This window comes from Micropterus salmoides, unplaced genomic scaffold, assembly GCF_014851395.1.
Source record: "Micropterus salmoides isolate LMB-PRFRI ecotype aquatic unplaced genomic scaffold, ASM1485139v1 Ms_hic_scaffold_8, whole genome shotgun sequence".
NCBI classification, from domain to species: Eukaryota; Metazoa; Chordata; class Actinopteri; order Centrarchiformes; family Centrarchidae; genus Micropterus; species Micropterus salmoides.
The window spans coordinates 25,119,920-25,143,256 of NW_024044570.1; the positions used below are offsets into that span (position 1 = coordinate 25,119,920).

Here is a 23,337-nt window from a genome sequence, read left to right on the forward strand (position 1 = left end):
AGCTTTAAAACACTTCTCAAATTCATTTATGACTGTCAGAGTATCAATGCTTTTTTGATTTGTTAAACAATTCTGACAAAACATAAAATCAAACATTCAGCATTCATGATCTAGGCACCAAAGGAGGTATTACACCCAAATATCTTGCTGAAGCCACTGAAGAGATAGTAGGGACATTGTCACTAGTATAAACTATTCTTTATAGTTATATCAGCAAAACAGCCAAGCTTTACTCTGAAGGCAAGGCAATGTTGGAGCTTCGGAGGAAACTTGAGCATTTCTCTCATTGTTTCTGTGCCCCAGTGTGAATTGTGAGCTCCTAGAAAACAAACACGCTGAAAACAGTGGTGTGGACAGGATACTTCTAAAACCTAAATGGTGTCATCAAGTTTATCCACATTAGGTTGGACATAACCTCAGAGAGCTTGGTTTGTTGAAGACAGATGGCTCTGGGGCATCTTTCTCCTCTCAGTAAAGTACAAAGAGCTGCTATCAGCCCTCATGACAATACGTTTGTGAAGCAGTGTATGTGATAAAGGTTGAAAGAAAAGAGAAAAACAGAGCTGGAATCAAGCCCCTGAGGCCTCAAGTCTAGACTTAAGACCCAACACTTCAGCAATCATATTATCAGTGTTTCATTGTGTGGCTGTGTGTGTTTTGGTCCCAGCAGTTTAGATTTAAGAGTAGTCCCTGTGTCTGTAGCGACCTCCCTGCAGCTCCAGCATGGAGTCAAGGCCGTCCCCGGTTCTCACATTAGAGCTGGACCACTGCTTCACTGCTTTCCTTTCAAGATTACAGACAGTCACTAGGTCCAGAGCCTCTCTGATTGCCTTCCTTCCTGCCACCGTGGATCAGGGTTAAGTAATTGGCTTGGCACTGTCTGCTCACCTATAGAAAGCTGTAAGGGGACACTACATGGGCAACAGTTTAACATGCTGTAATGTCACAGTGATTCTTAGCATCTCAGCATATTTTAAGTAAATGCACTTATTGAGTAATTGGTGGGTATGTATGCATAAAATATATCTGGGAGATCTACCTCTTCAAAATCAGACATTTTTCTACATGAGGCGAATTGGCCGAGTGTGTCTCTGGCAGGCAGGATTTCATTAAACGCCTGGCTCCCATCTGAATTGCTGTTCGTCTGAGTTCAAAGCCATCGATTTGCACACCACCTCCGCAGGAAACGGAGAAAGAAAAAAGTGCCACATGCAGAAACAAGTCCCCATTGATTCCCCGATGGCATGAAAGAAAACCTTGGCATGCATAATATGACATGAGGACAGTTAGCTCTTTCCTCTCATGATGGGGGTTACTAATCAACTTGACAAGCAAGCAGAGTAGCAGCAGAATCACACGATGCAGGCTTCTCATCATGCGTGTGCAAACGGCTGAAGCTACTTCCAGTGTTGGAATTTTACGGACTATGCCTCATCCTGTGCCTAACCTGCATTGGGAGATCAAGACTTGATTCTTGAGAGTGGTGCTGCAGTGCACCAGCAAAGCAATACATGCAACAAAAAAAAAATTATAAGCTGGACTTCCACATTAATGGACGTATTAAAAACAAGAGCACTGATATGCAAGCCTGGCATGCAGGAGAGCCAGTGTTGATTTTCTATCTGTGATCGAAGTATGGTGACCATCAACTGGATGACAACCCTGTTGGGGTGTCCATGAGCAAAGTACACACTCTCCAAGGATTAATATAAAGAAACACTCTCCACTTCTGCTCTCATAGCCTTTGTTCCTGCTGGATCATGAACCTACATCGGACTTCACATTAAACATCAGCAAGTCAATTTGTCACCATGGACCCCCCACCCACCCCCTACTGAGTACTAGTCAATAAGCCTATGTGCTAATAAAAGCATACTGGGACAGTCCTCATGGCAGACATATTGACTGGTCAGTGTTTGCCTTCAATGCAGCATGATTATCAAACAGGAGAAGCAATGACTAACTCTTTTTTTGAATGAACTATATTCATTTTAAACAAGAGGAAAATGGTGGTCAGAGCTCTTTGCCTTTGAGGTTTTACAGCTTTGCTTTCAATGACCTTTTAATTTATGCATTTATTAAAGCCACCGGCAATGTTATGACTTCAAATCACATTTGGGCTAAAAATGTCATCTCCAACAAGAAAGGAAAGCATGGGCGGTGAAATGGCTATGAGAGTAGTCATCGTCTCGTCGTGCTACCCGTGGTCCTCGGTTACATCATCTGAGTTTCCGTCCTCTGGCCATGATGTGTTTCTGTGCCACCCAATGTGAGGGGGGTGGGGTGATGGCGAGGGGCCACAGAGGGCAAACCCAGCGGGGAATTCGGAGCTCTTTCTCTTTGTGTGATTCAATATCACGCTTGTGTACCCATGAATGGATGCCAAGAAATTTGAGTTCAGAGCCAAGGAACGAGCCATGGACGCCTTAGGCTTGTGGCTAGGACCAGACGGGTTGGGGAGAGCCATAACATTTACAAACACACACACACATTTTATATACTCATGAGTAAAATAAATAAAAAAGGGAACTGTGAGGTAAAGTCACTTACAAACAAATTTATTCTTGGACAGAATTCCAGTAAGAATCAGGCTGACTTTTAGAAATAATTAAATGGCAATGACAGTGTAAACAAAACCCTCATGTGAAGCAATGTGGCAGGTGCATAAAGAATTAAGAGAACTGTCTATGCCAGTGACACTGGTTGAAAAAAAGCATATCCAGAAAGATGAAGGCCTCAAAGCAGTCACTTCAGAACTCTAAAGAAGTGCAGATAAGGTGCCTGCAATTGCCAGAACTTCGCCTGAAGAAAAAAAAATGGTTTTAAACCTGCAGTTTATTCTACATTCACAGCAGCCTGCTGTACTAAACCTCTACCCCTTCTGCTCACACTCACTGACAGTCCACACGCCAGTGCACATATCCCTCTGTGCTTCTGCTGCTCTCGGCTTGGCAAGCGGGTAGGAAAGGGGAATTGTGAATTATGAAATTGGATTATGAGTTCGGGAATTCACTGAGCCCCATATTGTCTGTCAGATGCTCCAGAGAATATTGGGGGGGGGTGAAATAGGACAGCTAGTGAATTCGCATGCTGGTAAAAAAGTGGGCGCTTTGTGGGGTGGTAAAGAAAGAGAGATTTTGCACAAACAAAGAATAGGTCCATAGCAACAGTTGCTTAGTAGAGCTTACAAAATACCATTAAAAGAAACAGCAGAATGAGGAGCAGGTACATTTATACTTATATTGATAGAGGAGTGAAGAGTTGGTCTATTTCATGCGGCGCTGCCACCGCTTTCTCTTTTCTTTGCTATTAAGAGTCCAGCAATCCCACAAACTCATTGGATACAACCACATTCTTTCAAATGAACATTTGTCAAGAATATGAGTGCACCATGACTAGGTGCATTGTGTCCAGCCTGCTGCTCTGGTTAATTGGTATTAAGAAAGCAGTAGCAAAGCATAATGAGCAAATCCCCTCTCTTCAGTTTGCCACTTGCATTGTTGTCGTCACTGATGTTCTTTGTGCCTTTGACGTGTACCCAAGTAACCAGATAAAAAAGCGTGTAGACAGGCATGCCAAAAATCATAGTCATTAAAAAGCATTTCTTTTAACCCCAGAAACAACACACATGCACACACAGCAGTCTAATTAATTGCATTCTTGAGTGGGCTACAAACACGTCCTGACATCTTAACTCCCAGATGGCTGTAAAATGTTAGCTACCGCATAATCACGTGTGTGAGCATCTGCACAGCATTGGAGGTTACATGTGTCTGTCCGCCCCTGCAGCCCAACTCTCATTTAGTGAATTTGAGACATGTAAAGGAGAAACACCACAAGGAATGCTGGGAGAGACAGAACAGCAGAGAAAATACATTTTTAAAGGAAAGCGCCAGAGGGCCAGGGAGAAGGAGAGGGGAGGGAGAATGTTCCGAAAACTACCTGACGGCACATTTTTACAAGATTTTTAAGACTTCGTGTTGACCAACATACAATATGTTGCATGTCACGTTTTCACTTTTGAGGGTTTTAACGTACAGGGTTTGAAAGAAAATTAATCTGTAAAATGTTCTGAATACACAAATTAACAGCTCCTGGAGGTTGCATTGCCTAATGGGCCTAATTTGTTGTTTGAACTTATATTTAAGTTTTCCCTCACTCTCAGACAGAACTAGTCAAACCACAGAGTGTGACACAAAAATCATACAGGAAATAATCCATCATCGATGAGGAGAAGGCGTCACCACACAGAAGCTTGTCTTTGTAGTCCATACTTCTATTTTGCATGTCTTTTCCCTTCCTGCTGTCACTTTTATCATCTGGAAAAAATGTACCGCTGTGGTTGGTTTCACCAGGATATTAAAAGCTTTTATAAGAGAGTCTCTGTGGGGAGGGGAAAGCAGGAAGGATAAAGGACAGCAAGACTTTTCTGGGGTCTGGGACAGATTGTCAGACAACACAGGTTTAAAGCCAGATTATTGCTTCACATTCTCTAGAGGTGAAATATTACATTGAGGCTGAGTACTCACTGTCACTCCAAAGCCTTTGTTGTCAACTGCACGGCAACAGTGTAGGACAGGCAGAGACTACTCCGGCTTCCCAGAGCTGTTAAAGATTCAGGGAGAGTGGCAGGTTAAATAGGCCCTAGCTCTGATTGTTAATCGGTCACAGGCGGGTCCTAGTCCAAGCCTTAATCAGCTATAAAACACTTCGAGTGGAAAAGAGACTCCCTTGCTCAGGTGTTCTGTCCCTGATGCTGTCCTGCTCTGCTCCCTCTCTCTTGTCACTCCTGGTACCGCCGGCGAGTCCGCTGTCCGTAATCTCCCCAAATGATACACTACGCTATTGCTATACAGCACAAGAAACCTCCTTCTCTTCGGGTTGTTGAATGTCACTTTGGAAAACGTAGGCATCAAGTATCATAACGTGAGGCAGGTTGACAGAAAAGTCCCCTGCACAAAATGACACAAACGAGTGATGTTTGCAAATTGGACTAAGTGAATGTTTCACCCTGATGATCGGTTCCCTGCTCTGTATTCTCATTTCGCCTTATAGCTCCCGGGCTCCGAGACATATTTCCACAAACACAGAGCAGCAGGAGGTATCTGCCTTTTTTTCTCTCTCTCTAGTACTGGGCTTGACCAGTGAAAAACATTGGCTATGCTTGTCGTCCTGGCCTTTCTGTATGGAGTTTGCATGTTCTCCGCAGTTTCCCCCACCATCAAAAACATGTTCGGTAGGTTCTCCAGTCAGTGCCATTTGACCAGACACTACAATCAATTTGGAGTTGGTCCCCAGGTGCTGTACAGTGGCTGCCCACCTCAAGGTTGGGTTAAATGCAGAGGCTGAATCTCGCTACATGTATGTGTATGTGACAAATAAAGTACCTTTATTTGTTGGATTTAGTAGCTACCCCTTTTTTAACATTTTGGATTACGGGTGGGACATTTAAATCTCAGTGGGGAGAGGTTGTGTTCTGCTCTGACCTGAATAAAGCACTGAAGTTGCTGAGGGCGGCAGGCGCGTCTGAGCTAACAGGATGAGGTTGTGAGGCCAGACTCCCAGAGATGCTCAGTCAAGTACAAACAACCACATATTATTTGTAGGATGGTGGACGGGGAGAGAAGCGATGATAGTCATTTTTAGCTTGACATTTAAACTAATGTCCACTTCATTCAACTCTGCAACTACTATGTGTGGGTGTGAGAGTACAGTCTTTCACGTGTGTGTATGTGTGTGTGTGTGTGTCTGTGCAACTGTCTGTGGGAGAGCGTCTGTCCATAGGGATGTGGTGTCAAACTCAGCTGACTCACATACAGCTGTGTGAGTCAATATGCTGACAGGAAAATGTAGCAGTGGAAAGCTGATACAGGTTTCAGGTAGTTTCACTGTCATTTATATAATGGCTTGAGCACATGGAACACTGCATCTATACGAATGCACACAGATCTCATCTATATGGCACTCCACTTGATTTCAGCACACTGGATCTGACACATCGTTTCTTGTGTGTTCAGCAGGTTTCAGGTTTTCTGCACTGATGTTCACACATCCTGTGTCTGACAACATTAACACTGATATAAAAAGCTTCTCTTTATGGCAGAGAAACTATTGTACTCTCTGTGAAAAGCAATACAACTCTGTGTGATGTGGTTTAACAGGTCCGTTGGTTTTTAAAATATGCACAGTCCACATTAATCCCTTTTTAAAATTAATCTCCTGTGGCAACTGGAGTCTGATGATATTCTCTTTTCTCTATTTGTCACGTCTCCTCCACAGCTCCTGCACCTATTTGCCTCGCAGCTGGAACTCAGGGGCCAAATCTGAAAGCTTCCAGAGTCAGGCTCCCCACAGCTTAAATAGGAGGCATGCAAGCATATTCAGCCCACTAATGTGTGTGTATGTGTGTGCATGTACACCACAGGTGCGGACTCCCACAATCCCGGAAGGAGTAGAATCTAGGCAGCAAAATAGGAACCCCTTTGTAGCATATGAATGAGCAGAGAGTGCTTGGATGAGGGGAAACGGACGTGGGTAGTGGTACTAGCAGAGATAAAATCCAACCCAGGGGGACAGCAGCCTACAGCAGGACACATGTACTATATTCTACAGCCATGCACAACACACAGGCAGTATTCACACCGTAGCACAGGCAGTGATATGTGGAGGTGGTGGAGAAGGAGGTAAAGAGTGACAGAGAGAGCTGCCTGTCTCAGCACATTGAAATGATGGACACCACCTGCAGAAAGACCAAACCTCACTCTAACTCTAAATAGCCGAGCAGTAAACACACATTGCGGTAAACATAAAAGGTACACACAGACTAGGTTCTTAAGCTCACTGGACAACGACTCAGAAAACAAAACAACTCTTAATGTCCCATTGCAATAACATTAAATCTATCTGTTGATTGTTTTGCTATAAAGCAGAAATTTGAGAAAAGTGCCATTTAGTCTTCCAGAAAGGAAAGAGGACATACTGAGGGAAGCCACTGAAATCCTGCAGGAAGGCAAATGCTTGCGAATAGGCAAAGTCATGTGGCCGCACAAAAAAAATTGTTTCATCAATAACTATTTGTGTTGTTCATTCATGATACAACTTGTGACAAAAAAAGCAAAGATATTGCTTGCACTAGCAATATGGACATGTTAAAATGGAAATGTTGGTTTTGTGTTATTATTACTTCTCCCAAAGACCTTTAATGTCAGTCACTAGAGACGAGAATCCTTAAACATCACATCCATACATAAACTTCACCTTCACTTTGACTGACATTGCAATTGCAATTTGATTTGTGATACTAGAGGGAATGATCATTTTTACAATATTATTCTCATTTTCATTGCAAAACATATTTAAATGAATTATGGTGTGATTTTTGGTAGGATCTGTACCAAACAAATATGTTTTCTTAAGTATCTAGTGTTATCTAGTGTTAAATATTGTGAGCCAGGTTCAGGTGTGAAGACGTTTCGGAGACTGATGTGGACTTAACATACAGTAGCATGGTTTATTGAGCCCGGCCGTGGAGATACAGTGCCAGCATACAACATGTGAACACATCAAACACCCAATCTGAAAGATAACATCTTCCCTTTTATGTTCTCCCCCTTTGTTCCTGTTTGTTTTCCTCTTAGGTCATCTTTAGCTGACCTAGAACTACAAATCTGTCTGATGTTTAGACTCCAATGCTTCGTCATATTGGAATCTTTTCTATCCATGAGTTGTACTCTAATCTGTGGAGCTAGTGAGTTCTTGTAAACATTCTTGTAAGAGTCAACCTTGCCAGATCTGCTCGCCTGACGCCTGAGCTACTGTCTCTACCTTATCAGTCTAACTGTCATCTCCCTAACAAGGACAAATACATGTGAGAAATTACTAGATTTGCAAGGTCAGTGGACACTTGTGGGGTCAGCTAATGACTCCAAGCTAGACCACTCTTATCTTTCCCTGTTACATCAATTAAGTCCACTAAGAAATCTAGAATATAATGCTTAGGCCAGGACATCTCTGCAGCACAACAATATTTAATTTAAAATGGTATTTTTACACACATATCACCTTTAGCAAATATTGCTCCTGCGATTTGAAAATTGCAGTAGGCCATATTGTTCAGCCCTAGTATGATCAGTAAATAAATACATCTTTGTTGGTCCCTTGCATGCCACTCTGCACTACAGGTGTCATCCATTATCGATGAGGAAAGAAAACAATCTTCAGGGAGTCACGTTTTCACAGAACATGTTTACTCGTGTCCCAATTCCAACATCTTGCACACATCAGTTTACATTTGATCACACTTTTTTCTTCCGCCTATTGCATTCAATCATAAGGTGTCAAACTCCCTTCACCCACCATCATAAATACACCACTGAATAACGTAATGTTCCTTTCCTCTCTGTCTCACTTAAGTAAATTACACATAATACAACACACCTTCTATACAGCATTAGACCATCCAAACAAAAAGAGCACAGGCACTTAAAGGTGGCATTGACAGTCCATATTGTGCTATTCAATCATATAAAAACAGCTCTGGTAAAAAAAAAAAAAAAAGTTCCAAAAACTTAACCCAGCTGACTGCGGCCTTCACCTGCACATTGAATGAGAGTGTCTCAATCTTTTTGGGGTAACGAGCCGAATCCACTTCAGCCTGTGACGACTCCATTTGTACAGGCAGAGCTCAGGCTTAACAACAAGGACTTTTTGTTGATTGGATGATTTTTTTTACTATTCAGAGCACCAGCAAGCATTAAGGGCACTCAAAGAAAAACAAATTACTCCTGTTTGTGTCCACATCCTGAACGTGTCTGTGTGTGAGAGTGTGAGAGTGTGCATGTCATCCTACAAATGTGTGGGCTGAAAGCAGATTAGTATGAAGAAGCAATATAATCAGTGTCGACAATTCTACACAAAAATGAGAGTGAGATAGGGAAGAGAAGGCAAGGTCTCGTCTGTATTATCACCACGTTGCACTGACCCTGTTTGCAGGCTGGCAAAACCACACTTTCTCCATCACTAACATCAGCTTTTTAAGTGCCTAGGTAGGAAGCACTGTGGTAAACAAAGAGTTTCTTTTTTCCTCCATTTACCCTCAGGCACACACACAAAGACGTCAGGTCTATGGAGCTGCAAAACTGCAAAAATCTAAACACGATAGGAATCTCCATATGCAGGGAATTCAATTTTTGAAAATGACACTTTCACTACAGCTCTCACTGATACTGACTTTGTAAGAGGTGTTGATGCTCTTTAAAACCACAACATACAGTCAGACGTACTTTTAACAAAGACAAAATCCTTATAAGGACATTTGTGACACACTGCTATAACGGTGAACATTAACTTGGCAAGCAGAATTAACAATTGACATAATGGATAATTAATTTGGTGCTTTAAATCAAAAACTAAAACTAAATGAGTTATGAGGGCACACTTTGTTGTCTCCATGATTAGGCTTGATCCTATCTAATGGAAAACAACAGAGAGGTTCTGAGATAGCAGTAGTGGAGACCTGTTATCGCAAATGTGTCTGCAAAGTGGTTTCAAAAGGGGAATGACAGCTAATGTGGAATGCTGGAGTCCAGAGTGTGGTCTGGGGGATATAAAAAGTAGTCCATCTTTGCTGCCAAGTAAACAAAGAAATTATAAAAAGGGAAAACCCAACCCAATGTCTTGACACGAAAACTTAATTACAAGTGTCTTGTTGATAAAGCAGCAACATGCCACATACAACATCATAACCTTTGTCTTGCATTATCAGTATTTTAAATGTCTTCATCCTAAAGATTTGCTTGCTGTTTTTTCCATTGTACTTTAAATTCCCTATTATGTGTTTTTTATTTTGTAAATTCAATTGTCAAATTCAATTTAAATAATTTTTATGTAAATTTGATGTATCCTGCACATGGCAGTTCCCTTTTAATCTTGAGAAGCTGCAGAGGTGCAGCCTCTATTCATTCAACTTACACTGTAAATTTCTAGCTAAACTGAGGCTTTTTGAAGACCCTTTTTTCTCTCTCTTGCTCTCTCTCTCTCTCTCACACACACACACACACACACACGCTACGCCTACACATGCGTACTGATGACCCAAAGTTAGGGTTACAATTTTGGATTTATTTACGCACTTTTAAAAACATTTATTGAAAGTTTTATTCTTTCTACATGTTTATTTACAGCATTAAACGTTTAAATGTATATTGTAATAGGCTGTATATTAACTTATTGGGAGAAAACTGGTAGTTCTATGTAAAATCAGACGTTGAGCACCCCCATATCATGTCAAATGGCACAATTGTTTCACTGGGAAGCTTCGACTGTGAGATTGACGGTCAAATCAGGCTCCACCCATTGAAGCATCAAATCTTTGACTATTAGGGGTCAGCCCTAATATAGGGTAACATGGGGTAAGATGCCCCCCCATGGTAATTCTAACAAAAAACATAAAATGTCACAATTTATTTTGTCAATATGTCTTCTGGCTACCCCTCATCTCACTGAACTAATAATTCCCCCTGTTTCATCACAATTTTTTTAATAATTTGATCAGAGACATTTTGACCTAAGTTGTTCTAATTTTTCAGTTAAAATAAGCTGTAATTTTTTTTTTATTGTGTTCAATATATATATATATATATATATATATATATATATATAGGGCATGCTACCCCATGTGGAAAATGCCTTTTCCCTAAAAAATACATTTGATTAAATACAAATTAATTTGTCAACTGTAGCTGTTTAATTTATTTTACGAGTAGATATGTGTATACATATATAGCCTTTGTAAACAGACCTATCTATCCACTTGCCAAACCCACTTTAAATGCAAAATCTTGCACTATCCTCCAGTACTCAATATACACATGGCTGTTTTCTCTTTGTTCTCTCTCTAACCTCTGAAACAACAATCAGGTGGTCAGAAAAGTGCTACAGCGACATATTATTCCCATCGTAATTTTTTCCCCCCCACCAGATTTTCTACTATTCTCATTCGACAGACACCAGTGTTGCGTCGAGTCCTGCCCCTTACTCTGCCTCTGATTGCAGCATTGTTGAAAATCTGGTGGGTAAAAAAAACATAAAATAACACTTGCCAGTCCGCCTATCCTCCCCAGAGATGTAAAAACACCTAGTTTCAAACAGCAGGGCAGGTAGCAGTAGCATGTCTCACAGAGAGATAATAGAGTTGAATCGTCTTGCTTTGCTGAGGAAGGTGAATCTCTATGTCAAATGCATCCAGATGAAAAGCTTGCATTTGTCGAACATCTCATTTGTAGATGTAGAAAATAGATGTAAAAAGGAAAGGTGGAAAAGATTTCATTTTACGGAGGAAAGAGGAGGCTGAGAAGCAAAAAATAAAACAAAGAGAAAGCAAGCAGGAGGGAAACGGAAGATAAGAGAGGGGAGGAAGGGGAAGAAAGTGTGGTGACATTAGACGTACAATGACCTCTCTGTCAGACGAGCTTTTAAGAATGTCCTCTCTGTGCAATCATGTAAATGAAGCCATGTAACTACGTGCTCTGAGAAGAGAATCTAACACTCAAGACATCAGTAACAGCTACAGGTAGTTTTCTTGCCCTGCTGTCTGCAACTATTTTAAGAAAATTATCTTTTAGTGCCATTGTCAATGGGCTTGTGTCTGACATTTACTATTTAGTATGAAACGTTTCTCTTTCACATTCTCATCTGTACACAGATTTTTTCTTTGCTGCCCACTGCTCACTGTAAGGAGGAGTATCCTTTCATTTTAGTTTATAATGTACACAACGTATACACAGCAGAGAGGAGGTTCTGCTGTGAAATGGTCACTGTACCATATAAAGTACTGAAAAATTATGGTTTTCAGAGGTAGTTTGGCATAGCATTGTTAGCACAAACAAGAAAAAAACTGAACCAACAGGTTGAGCGTTGTTGATACTCTACTGGGTTAGATCTCTGGAGCTCAGCATCAGTTTTTGACTATGTTCACACAGCAGGCCTTGATGCTCAATTCCAATTGTTGGAGATATTTCTTAGGGGGCTTAATTAGTTTAACAGGGAAAGGTAAGACAGGTCTAGTTTGGAGTCATTAGCTGACCCCACAAGTGTTCACTGACCTTCCAGCTCTAGTTATTTCTCACATGTAACCGTCCTTGTTAGGGAGACCACAGTTAGACTCAATTGTTTTGATTGACTGTTCACATTATTTTTTATATGTGGCTCCTACCAGACTCCAGTGCGAACTGGCCATGGCCTGAAAGTGACCCGCATGTGCAAAAGAGTAATGCGACACCACATGCAGTACGCTGCCATACGGAAGTAAACATGGAGGCCACAAAGGTTACCGTCTACGGTTTTATTTTTAGGTTGATTCTTCTGGTGGAATTCATGAGCAAATGATAAAGACGAGGAGGAGGAGAAAGAGAGTCCACTGACAACCTCAATCACTGCCGTCCTCCATGTTTGCGTTCAAGGCAGAATTGAGAGTCGCATGAATTCCAATCTGACTGTCCAGTCTGAGGTAGCATTTAAGAAAATCCCACCTGTATCTGATTTGGACCACCTATGAAAGTGGCCCAAACTGGAAAAGATCAGATTCCATGTGACTTGGGATGCTCACACTGTTATAAAAAAAAAAAATCAGATCTGAGTCACATATGAAAAATCAGATTTGGCTCACTTTGGCCTGCAGTCTAAACACAGCTTTTGTCCAGGAGGGAGGAATCTATGCCAGTGCCCTTGGCAGCAGACATCACCATGATAGGTAGGGAATACTGCTGATATACTGCACATGTGACAAAGCCAACAGCGGCAAAGAGATGGAGTGCTGCTGAGGCTTAAGATAAGATGATAAGTGATTTTCTCATTGGTGGTTTGATGGAAAAGACATCAACAGCCAAGTAATTGGTAGATTTTGAACATGAAGGTGAGAGAAGTGGGGTTTCCAGGACATCCTAGGGTGGTGATGGTGCAGTGGATAAGACACTGCCTTTGGTGTGAGAAACGCGGGTTCAATTCGCACCGTAACACATCCACTGATGTGTCCCTGAGCAAGACACTTAACCCTTAGTTGCTCTAGAGGCATGCGACCTCTGATATACTTGGCAATTGTAAGTCGCTTTGGATAAAAGTGTCAGCTAAATGAATAAATGTAAATATAAGGTGGAGAGAATCTGGTTTGGGCAGTTAAAGATTCACTCCCTGACTTTGTTGTAGTACCAACAGCAGAGTAAAACCCAGTAATGTGCAAAGAAACCTTTCAATTTGGAGACACTACAAGATAATCAGGGAGCATATCTTTAGCAAAAACAATGTTGTACTTTGGTTTGATTGATTTAAGATACATAATTCATTAGGGTGAACAGCATGCTTTTATTTTTGTCAAAGGTATGTGAAACACATTTAACGTGATGGTGATGCACACAGCAATAATGTAACCTTCACCAAAAGTAAAAGCAGATAATGATCTTCACTCTGATGGATTCCAATTCCAAGCAAGTTCCTATTAATCTTATTCATTTTCAGATCATACAGAATTAGCAAAACCAGAAATGCAAAAAAACATTTCAAAATCTATGGAATGCCAAATAAAATGAATAGGCTTGCATTTCAAATGTATCTCACAACATAAAACTCAATAACCACTTTCACTGATCAAAACATCAACAACTGTGATTTTGTACTAATTTACTGACTAACTGTATTATGGTGGTATTATGGTACAGTGAATACTAAAGCAGAGTGTTTAATTACAGTGACTTATATAAAGAAGTTAAATGAATGAAGAGATGTTAAAATTCAGTGCACACTGGCAGGGGCTCCCCTCAAAGCAAGTATGCTCAGTTGTACAAACACAAACACAGCTCCAGAGTAAGCTGGAAACTTTCCTCTTCTCTTGAATATCTTTCCTCTTGACTGACCACAACAGAAAGAAAGCGAACCGTGTTTGACAGCCCTCGGAGAGCGATGCCGCGCTCCTTCACAAAGCAGCTCACATGGTAATCAAGCCGGCGTGCAGGCCTTTGAGACGCAAAACAAAGAATGACAAAGTGCAGCCCTTGTCCTCTCTCAGTCTCTTGCTCTCTTCTGCCGCCTCCTCCGATTCTACGCTTCATGCAGGAAAATAAAATAAAGATGGAGACAGTCAGACGTAAAAGATAACTCGGATGATATGTGAGATGGAACGAGAAGAGATAGAATGTATGATGGGATAAAAAAAAATGCTTCAGTGATATAAGATAAAAGAAAAGAAGTCAAGAAGGGCATTTACATATCAGTTCAGCTCAACTAAGCAAAATGCAAAAAAGCTATGAGTTGCACATTGGTGTGCTATCAGCAGGGGAGACCTGTCAGACCCGCTGTGGAACAGTGGGGAACCTTATCACCACTACTATCACATTCTTGTTGTTTTTATACTTTCAAATATACAGCCAGATATAAAGCGCAGGGTTTTGTTGCATCTAAATGGCAGCCATACGATGTTGGTGAAAGCTCTTAAATGTCAAAGCGAAGAAATCCTCAAACTTTCCCCCACGTTGCTGAACTTTATCCGGCAAGCTTTTATAAATGCAGATTAATTCCTATCCTACCTCCACATATGTGTAAATATTCATAAGTTAGCAATGAAAAGTAAGAATGCGCATGTCTGTGCTTTCAAACAAGTTTAAAGGGAATACAAGTGAAAACCACGGAGCGAGGCACACACAGGGACGGGCATGTTACGGGCAATTTACTCTTTTATATATACATAAGTGTTTTTCTGACTTTCCAGCAAAGCTGTAAATAAATTCCACAAAGCTGATTACAATGCAACCAACATCCCTGTCTCCAAAAATCCAGCCTCTTCACAGTCTCTCTGTCCCTCTGTCCTCTGATCCTTTCTCTGTCTTTGTTGCCGGCCGTGCAAGGCAGCACAGCCTCGAAGAGAGGTGACCTTTTTCATTAACCACTGCTACCGAAAGCTCATTCTGAGCAGCAGGCAGTGCGCGCGCGCACACACAAACACACACACGCACAAACAGACACACTCTTTGATGATTGATTGAAATCCTGAAAGGTCTGGATCACTTACAGTGTAAGGCAACACCACAGCTGATACAGCCAGCGCTGCATAGAAACCCTATGAAAGAAAATCTCTCTGCAGAGGTGGAGAGTAAAGAGCGGAACCAAGCCTGAGCGCAGGGAAACTGACAAATCCCATCATGACAAGGATCATGATCGTCTACAGTGGATACTCCCACCTGACATCTGTCTCTCTGGCGCTCCCTCTTTTCTCTCTCGCTGTCTGACTGTGTCTCATTTATTAAATCTCCCCACCATCTCACTCTCCACATTCAGATTCACACTCCACTCCTCTGTGGCTCCCAGCAGTGTCCTAGTAAATTGTCAAAATTTTGCAGGGTTTTATGAGTATCTACTGAGAAAATTTGTCTTAATTAAATCTTGATGGCACTGTTTAACAGTGTGAATACTACACTGTTAGACACCCCTGCTGTATAAAGTGGCTACACCTGAATGGCTTTCCACTAGGAACCATGGTCCCACGTACAAACAGATTACACCGTGAAGGGCTGGGTTTATTGTTAGTCACAGCAACATCCTCTCCTGATGCATCCTGCTGCATGTCCCACCTGTTGCGTGAGAAGGGTGTCCTTCTTCTGCCCTGTTCCTCCTCCCCAAATGCCTGTCCCCCATTCGTAGAAAGCGTGCCAGCGGGCAGACAGTGCCATCATTCAGCTGCTTCGTCTTCTGCTCGGCTAAACACTGGGGCTAAAGTGCAGACTGCAGCGGGATCAGGGTGGTGCGCACTCACACACATGCAATAACACACTTGGGAAAAAAAAACTACATCACACATACACACTTCCCCCTCTTTACTCTAAATTTCTCAGTTTTCCTCACCAACTCTCTCTCTCTCACACACACACACACACAAATCTTCTGCAGCAAATCCGTGGCAGTGGGCCAGAACTCTCATCTGCATGGGGCAGAGCTGGTACCTTGATGGTGGCTTGTTGGGCAGGCCAACACAAAATTCATTAACCCAGAGGTTAACACACTCTGGACTTGTGTTTTTCCAACGCTTTCGCTCACCTACCAATCTAGCCTCCCTTCATCTCTCAGTCCAACATTCACATCTGCTAATCTCACACGTGTTGTGAAATGCATGGCGTGTATGTGAATGTATCAAATCCTGTGTGAGTGTAAAATATTTCAGGGCTGTCTATCCAGTAGCACTGTGCATTTGCTTTAGTATTAGCAAGAAAACCGAGTGCTACTGAGAGAGATATTACATGGACACATTACATGAGAATGAGCAAATTTAAAAATATGACAACATGTATAATGTAAATTAAGCGAATCCACTGGAACATAAGAAGAGCTTGCTCATGAGAAGAGCGATCCTTCTGTCGTCTCTCCACCTCCACAGGGCAGGTCCTACAGCATCAAGGCGCATTGAGGATGCAGTGTGAGTTGTTATGGAAACATCATTCATCCTCACTGTGGAATTACCCAGACAGACAGATTTACAGGGTTGGTCAGATAAGCTGTGGGGCAGATTCACAGTTGAGTTTGTGACATCCCAGCTCCATAGGCACAAGCTAACAATGGACTGACTGACACATGCCTATGCTTTTATGACACAGCCCTTTAAATGAATGATACAGTCGCTTGAAATGAAATGACTCTCTATATTGGTGTTGTTATTATCTAATAATTTCTCATGGATAGTGATGAGCGATGCACAGGTTATAAGATTCCAGTTTTCAATTTTATGATCACAGCACTGAAAACATCCAGGTTTCTGTGGCAATAACGTCCATCTGGAAATCAAATTATGTGCTTGTACAGTATTCAAAATTTGTCTGTTAAGTGAGCCAAACAGTGTGGCTCTAAAGAATATAAATCACCACATTAGTACAGCTACGATTTCAAAATCATTCCTTTCAGAATTTCTCCTGATGGGAAGCTTTTTTTTCTTCCATTTTCATCTGATTAATAGAGCTCTGCCACAGTGATATAGAGTCCCAGCGATCCTAAATGGAAGCAATCTTTAAAAGCCGCACCGCCCAGCTGGGTTCACACGTGTCCCGGTTTAACATGCCCAAACCATTTTGTTGATGCAGACTTGCAGACTGCACCCACGCTGGGCCCAGTGGTCCTATAAAAGCTGCTAAATTCAACTCTGTCAGAAACACACCTAAGATAAAGTCAGCCTCAGAAATTTCTTCTTACAAAGCATGTAGGTTGTTTATGTCTTTTGGCCTGTTCTTCCTTCTTCCATTAAATCAACTGTTCTGTTTCATCAAAGCGGGAACCGAGCAGCTGCATTATTCACAAATCTGAAAATGTAATTGACGATATTCATTGTTGCATGAATAAATTATAACATGAAAAGTTGCTCCGCTTGTGTTGAAATGCTTACACACACACCAAGGTGGTGTCTGTTACCATTTTGCTGGCAGAGCGGATCTGGCTGAGGTAAAACTGACCGACCGTGAGAACCACAAGAGCTAAAATTAGGGAAAGTGACATCGGAGGGCATGGTTACCATGACAGCGAGCCAGCCTGAGGGTGTTGCTGCTGCAATACAACAAGCCAAATCCAACTTGATACTGAACTGCAATTATATCCAAGTGTTTTAATGTTTGAATATGTGTGTGTGCGTGTGTGTGTGGTTAGTCACGTCAGTGTTTACCTTTCTCTCACAAGATGTGGACACCACATCCACAAGTTGTGTTGGTTTCATTTTTAGTCTCTCTGTGGATACTCAACGCATTCAAGCTTCCTCAGAACCTGTGAATGTTTCGGTCTTGATTAAAAAAAAAAGCCACAAAACATCCCACCTGTCCAGCACATTCCTCTCCCATATGTTGTCTCCATGGGTAACCAAGCAGCCAATCTGTCAAGGCCCCTGAGACTTCCCCTTTACGACTTCCTCCTTGTCCCATCACAGCAGTGATCACATGAAGTGTACGTGTGTATTATGTGCTATTTTGCAAACATATAGGTCACGTATTTGTGTGTTTGTGTGGGGGTGGTTGGGTGTATGCATATGTGTGCGCCTCCACATGTGTAATCACAGTCAATCAATAGAGGCCTGTATGCAGCAACTAGCCTCCTCCTCCTCCTCAGTGGACCTGTTGATGCTAGAAAACAGGGGGGCTGTTGTACAACTGGGTGGCCGCATAAATGTGGCACTCATCTAATATGCACTGCAGCGCTGCCTGCCAACACACTTCCTCATTGAAATTCTGATTAAATAAGGCCAGTCTGGCCAGTGTGCAATCTGAAAACTATTTAATTATACTTTTTTGGCTTTCCCCCATCATCATAGCTACCTTGGCTTTTAAGAAAATAATATTAACGACCCAAGAAACGCCCAGACATTCACACAAAGCTCCGTTGGTATTTCCCCATTGTGCTGTATATTTCTTTGACTGGCCTATTCATAAACAAGAGAGACATACAGGATATGTAAATGATATCCGTGCACAAAGCAAATCAAGATTCTGTTGTTTGTATGTTCCCTAATGTGATGTGAGGAAAAGCGCCTGACCTACAGTTTTAAATTCAAGTAGAGATGTTTCATAGGGTGTGAAGTAATTTACAACTTTTAAGAGCTTTGGAAAAATCTGCACTCTGTGCCCAGATAGATAGAAGTTTCTCACATCTCAGGCTACTGTTCATGTGTGCCATCATCTCCCTGAAATTAGATCCTTCTCTCCTGTCTCCCTCTCTACTTTCGATAAAAAAATATTTTAAAAAACACAAAAAAGGTGAGTGGACTGCCTATCACCATCCAATCACAAGCCTATCACACAGCTCCATCCTGCACTGAATAATTTAGTGATGATGGCCATTTCAATACGGCTGTGGCTGGCTTGGTGCTCTGAATGATGACAATTCTGAATCAAAATAACATGATGGAACTCCTGCGTAATTGATTTCTTTGCCTACCAATCAGTAATGATGTGTCCGTCAACCGATTCAATTAAGTAACTGATGTTAATCATACAATTTCCATTATCGATAAAACACAGGCTGGGTTAGAAATGTCATGGCTCATTTAGACCCTGCAAAAGTCCCTTTATACATAGGATTAAATGTCAATAGGAGGGTCATAACAAAAACATTCCTATTTGAAGGCTGGTCGAGGCAATCAACACCTGCTAAGAGTGCTTTCCTTTCACTGCCGCACCCATATCCTTATAAGCCAGTCCAGTGACTTTCTGTTACCATTTCCTGACTGGATTCCCATATTCCGTGTGTAACTTTTTTGTGTCTCTACCAGGATGCACACTACGAGGCACACAAACATTGCTGCTAGAGGTGCTCCAATCAGGATGTTTTGGGCCGATCACCGATTGCTGAATGCAGCATCGGCCGATACCGATCACCGTTCAGTGGGTCTATTTGAAGCCTTTTATTTACATGTAGCATTATACAGTATATTTAATTGGTCCTAAAAACAATGTATTAAGTATTAAAATTAACGGATGATAAAGTATCATAAAATGACAACTGTTTATTTTATTGCCAGGAAACAACAACAACAAATTCCGCTCCCTCTGTCTTAGAGACTTAAACCATAGCAGCCTTTGCCTGGTTACTGCGAACATCTTATAGCTAAACAAATATAGCTTTCCTGTGGAATAAACTACAAAAACAGAACAAACAGCATCTTTATACATTTACTTCAACTATAAAAACTGCAACAAAAAAGGCTGTAACCAAAATATTTAGGAGATAAAGGAGCACAGGTATCATGAGTCAATGATACACTCTGAAGTAGCTGCTTTTTGTTCTGGAAAGCTCAGGCAGGTCCTGTGGGCTTTAGGGATAGAGAGAGGGAGAGGAGTGGGCTACAGAGAGGAGTCTTAACTGTCATCATTGACATTAGGAAAAAAAGTCAAATTTAAATAAATAAAAGTACAATGTTATTATATGTTGTATGTTATAAGTACAATTCCATATTATACTGTTAGTAAATTGTTATATTGTTACTTATAGTTACTATTTTCATTATAATTTTATATAGCCTAGTTTAACACTAGTATAGGCCTAATATTATTTCAGTGGGTTGTTTTCGTTTATTAAATCCTTGTGCAAGAAGCACAGTCTACATCTTTACATAGGCCTACTGCCACCGGCTTTACCAGAGGAGAGAGTAGCATACACTTTAAATACGGCCAGCAGGTTTTTATTTGATTTTATAAAGGTTAAAAATACAGGAGATTTACAGGGAAACGGGAGGACCGGTTGAGAGCGGAAAACTACGGGAGAATCCCGGGGAAAACAGGAGGGTTCAAATGACAGGAGTAAAGAGAGGAGTAGGGTAATGTTTTTAAAACAGTTTTATAACAAATATGATCCTCTCCGTCCACAGAAGCGTTTTAGCTGCGTATCAGAGTTGACCGTCCATATTTAAACAACTGAAAACACACATCTAGCGGCTGTTTATGTACACTGGGCATGCACATGACGGTGTAAACATGAAGCAGATGGTCTACTCCACAGCTGCAGAAGATCTGGCGAAAGAAGAAAGTAATACAGACGCAGTAATCGCTTCCTGTCTGAAAAGGTGCTTTGGTGCTAGCTAGCTGTGAAAACTGCTCAGAACGTGTAGTGGAACCATTTTAGCTGTTGGCAAATATTGCATCATCTGACGGCCTTTCTGATTGGCCTTTTTAGAGACCACCGATCAAACTAGCTAAAGCAAATATCGGCTGATTACGATTAGTGACCAATCAATCGGAGCACCCTTAATTGCTGCCAACTGCAAAAGGAAGCAACAGCTGTTGATGTAATGCACCAAAAAGGTAGCAATGCCCCCAATAAGAGGGGAAGGCAAAGGCTGCCAACTTGTGTAAACAAAGAAAGTTTCAAAGCACTCAAAAAATACACTGCAATTTTTAGTAGAAAATGTTTTCAATATGTCTAGACTGAGCTTTTTGTTCAAGAGGAAGATCCTTTTTTTTAACCAGACACTGCCATTGTATCGCTGATGTCACAGCCACCAGACACCATTCACAAATACAGTAACTTTACCTCGTTGGGCATCGTACTTCATTCAAACTTAAAAAACAAATAAAACTCACCAAAACCAGTTTGCCACTGTTTTAACTATCACTAATTACGGGTGGTGATGGGGCAGTGGATAAGACACATAGTGTCATGGTGTGAGAGACCGGGTTCAACTCCCACTGTGACACATCCACCATGACATGTCTAGCAATTGTAAGATGCTTTGGATAAAAGGTAAATGTAATGTAACTGTGGTTTGTTCGAAATAAACCCTTAATTCACAAAAAGAAAATAATATCTGCGGGTGCCAGCTGCAGTGGGACAAATGTTCTCTGCAGTAGTCATGGGTATTTATCAAGTCCAGCTCTGACCAGAAATTATGTTAACACGACACGCAAGTTTTCTCCCTTTTTCCAACAAAACTCTTTCATCTGTTTCTATCTGAGGATGTCTATAAACATCTCATCATCTCATCCCATATGTTTATGTAGTAGCCTATTAGCATACTAGGCAAAAAGTCCGTCAGCTATGGCCTCATCGCCGCACTGTGATGTTTTCTACAGTTTTTGGGCTACACACAGCAACACCATTAACACGTTGTAACAAGCCCCATGCTGCTAGTAGTTTCTACTGTTTACTAACCCATTTTTCCACGTGTGGCCGTGATTTCCAATGTGACATCCCAAAAAATGAGAAAAGGCACATTATATAGGTGCTAAATTTGGTGAAAAAGGATACTAGATACAAAAAAAATAGGAAAATAGGGTCTAGGTTGAAAAATACAAGGTTTCATTTAAGGGTACACGCAATGAAAAACAAAAGCCGTGTTTTGTTTGGCATGAAGACAAAGTTTCCGGCCTCTACTCCCTCATTATGCTGGGCCAGTCAACCAACACATTAGCACACTGAGGTGAGTAAAGTGCAGTTTGAAACACTTGACAGACGGTGTATAATATCATCTGCTGTAAACTGTCTCCGACGCGCTCCTCCAATCATTATTCACAATTAGATAGACGCAGCCTCAATGGGGAACTGTATGCCAAGATGTTTACATTTCTCTGCTGGTCATATGCCAATGAGACATCATCTAGTGGATGAAGTACTTGCAGCAATCTGTAGATAGGTGTACTTGCTCAGGGAGAGGATTTGGCTGGGATAAATCTAATTTCATCCAAAATAGGGGCAAGCGGAATGGAAATTTGACAAATTGTCATTTCATATTCAAATAAGGTAGGACTCAGGCCAAAAATGAAATTACATTATTTCTGCCTGCCCCACCTCAGTGCTAGGAATCAATGAAAATTCTTGTGTGAAGAGAATACTGCCGGCCTGATATGAATATTTACACACTTCATGGAGCCCCATTTTCAGTAATGGTAACGTCTTACTTAGTAACCCTTGGTGCAAGAGGGGACATGTTATTCATAAGAGGTTAAGTGAGTTGACCTGCTCAGATGCCTGAAGACAGTCAATTAGACACACAGACCAACACAGCACAGAATAACAGCTTCCTTCCTCATCAGACGGCCACAGCCGACGAGTCACAAAGGCTGGCTATTCAACTATTAGTGGAATCCTTAACATGAGGAACAAAGTAACATGGTATGTGTCTGGAGCTGTGATTTGAGAGAATGAATGAGGTTTGCAATGCTCTTGGGCAAGTTAACACAAAATGAGCAGCAACACAGCGACGAAGGCTTTAGAGTCTGAGTGTGCGAGCACAGCATGTGGATCATGAGCTCCTGCACAGTAGTGTAATGCAACACAATAGCCCTGCAATAAATCTGGCCTATGTGAGGCTCAAAATGCACATGTTGTGTTTACTCTTCTTGGCAGAGATCTGCCATATATATCCAGGGTAGAATAATATACACTTCATAAATGTAGAATTATTTGCAGGGTCACTGTGTTGGTTTGCATTTTTTATGTATATCCTGACAAATTCACAACTCACTTGGCTGCAGAGAGTGGCAGCCTTCAGCCTTCATCAGTGTGATTCAGGACTCTCATGATCAGAAAACTAAATCTAGTCTGTCACTGGGAAAACCCCACTGATGAGATCAGAGACAATGAAATGATCCCTGTGTCAGTGCATCCTGTGTGCGTGTTTGTGTGACTGTGCGCACGTGCGTGATTCTGTGTGCACGGTGTACATCTTCAAGGACATCATAATCATTGGGTATCACTTTACACAGACAGCTGCAGGAGATATAGTATACCCTCATCCCATGTTCTATCTGTAGTAGGTGGTGGTACATTATATCATCCAACACCCTTTATCTGTGTATTTTTTTCCTATTAATAGTTGTTATTGCTGTATAATAC

At 41.5% G+C, this 23,337-nt stretch overlaps 1 protein-coding gene across 1 annotated transcript in view; it reads right to left on the reverse strand.

The window, feature by feature from the left end:
* Window positions 1–23,337, reverse strand: part of b4galnt4a (beta-1,4-N-acetyl-galactosaminyl transferase 4a) — a 138,431-nt gene that overhangs the window by 112,661 nt on the left and 2,433 nt on the right.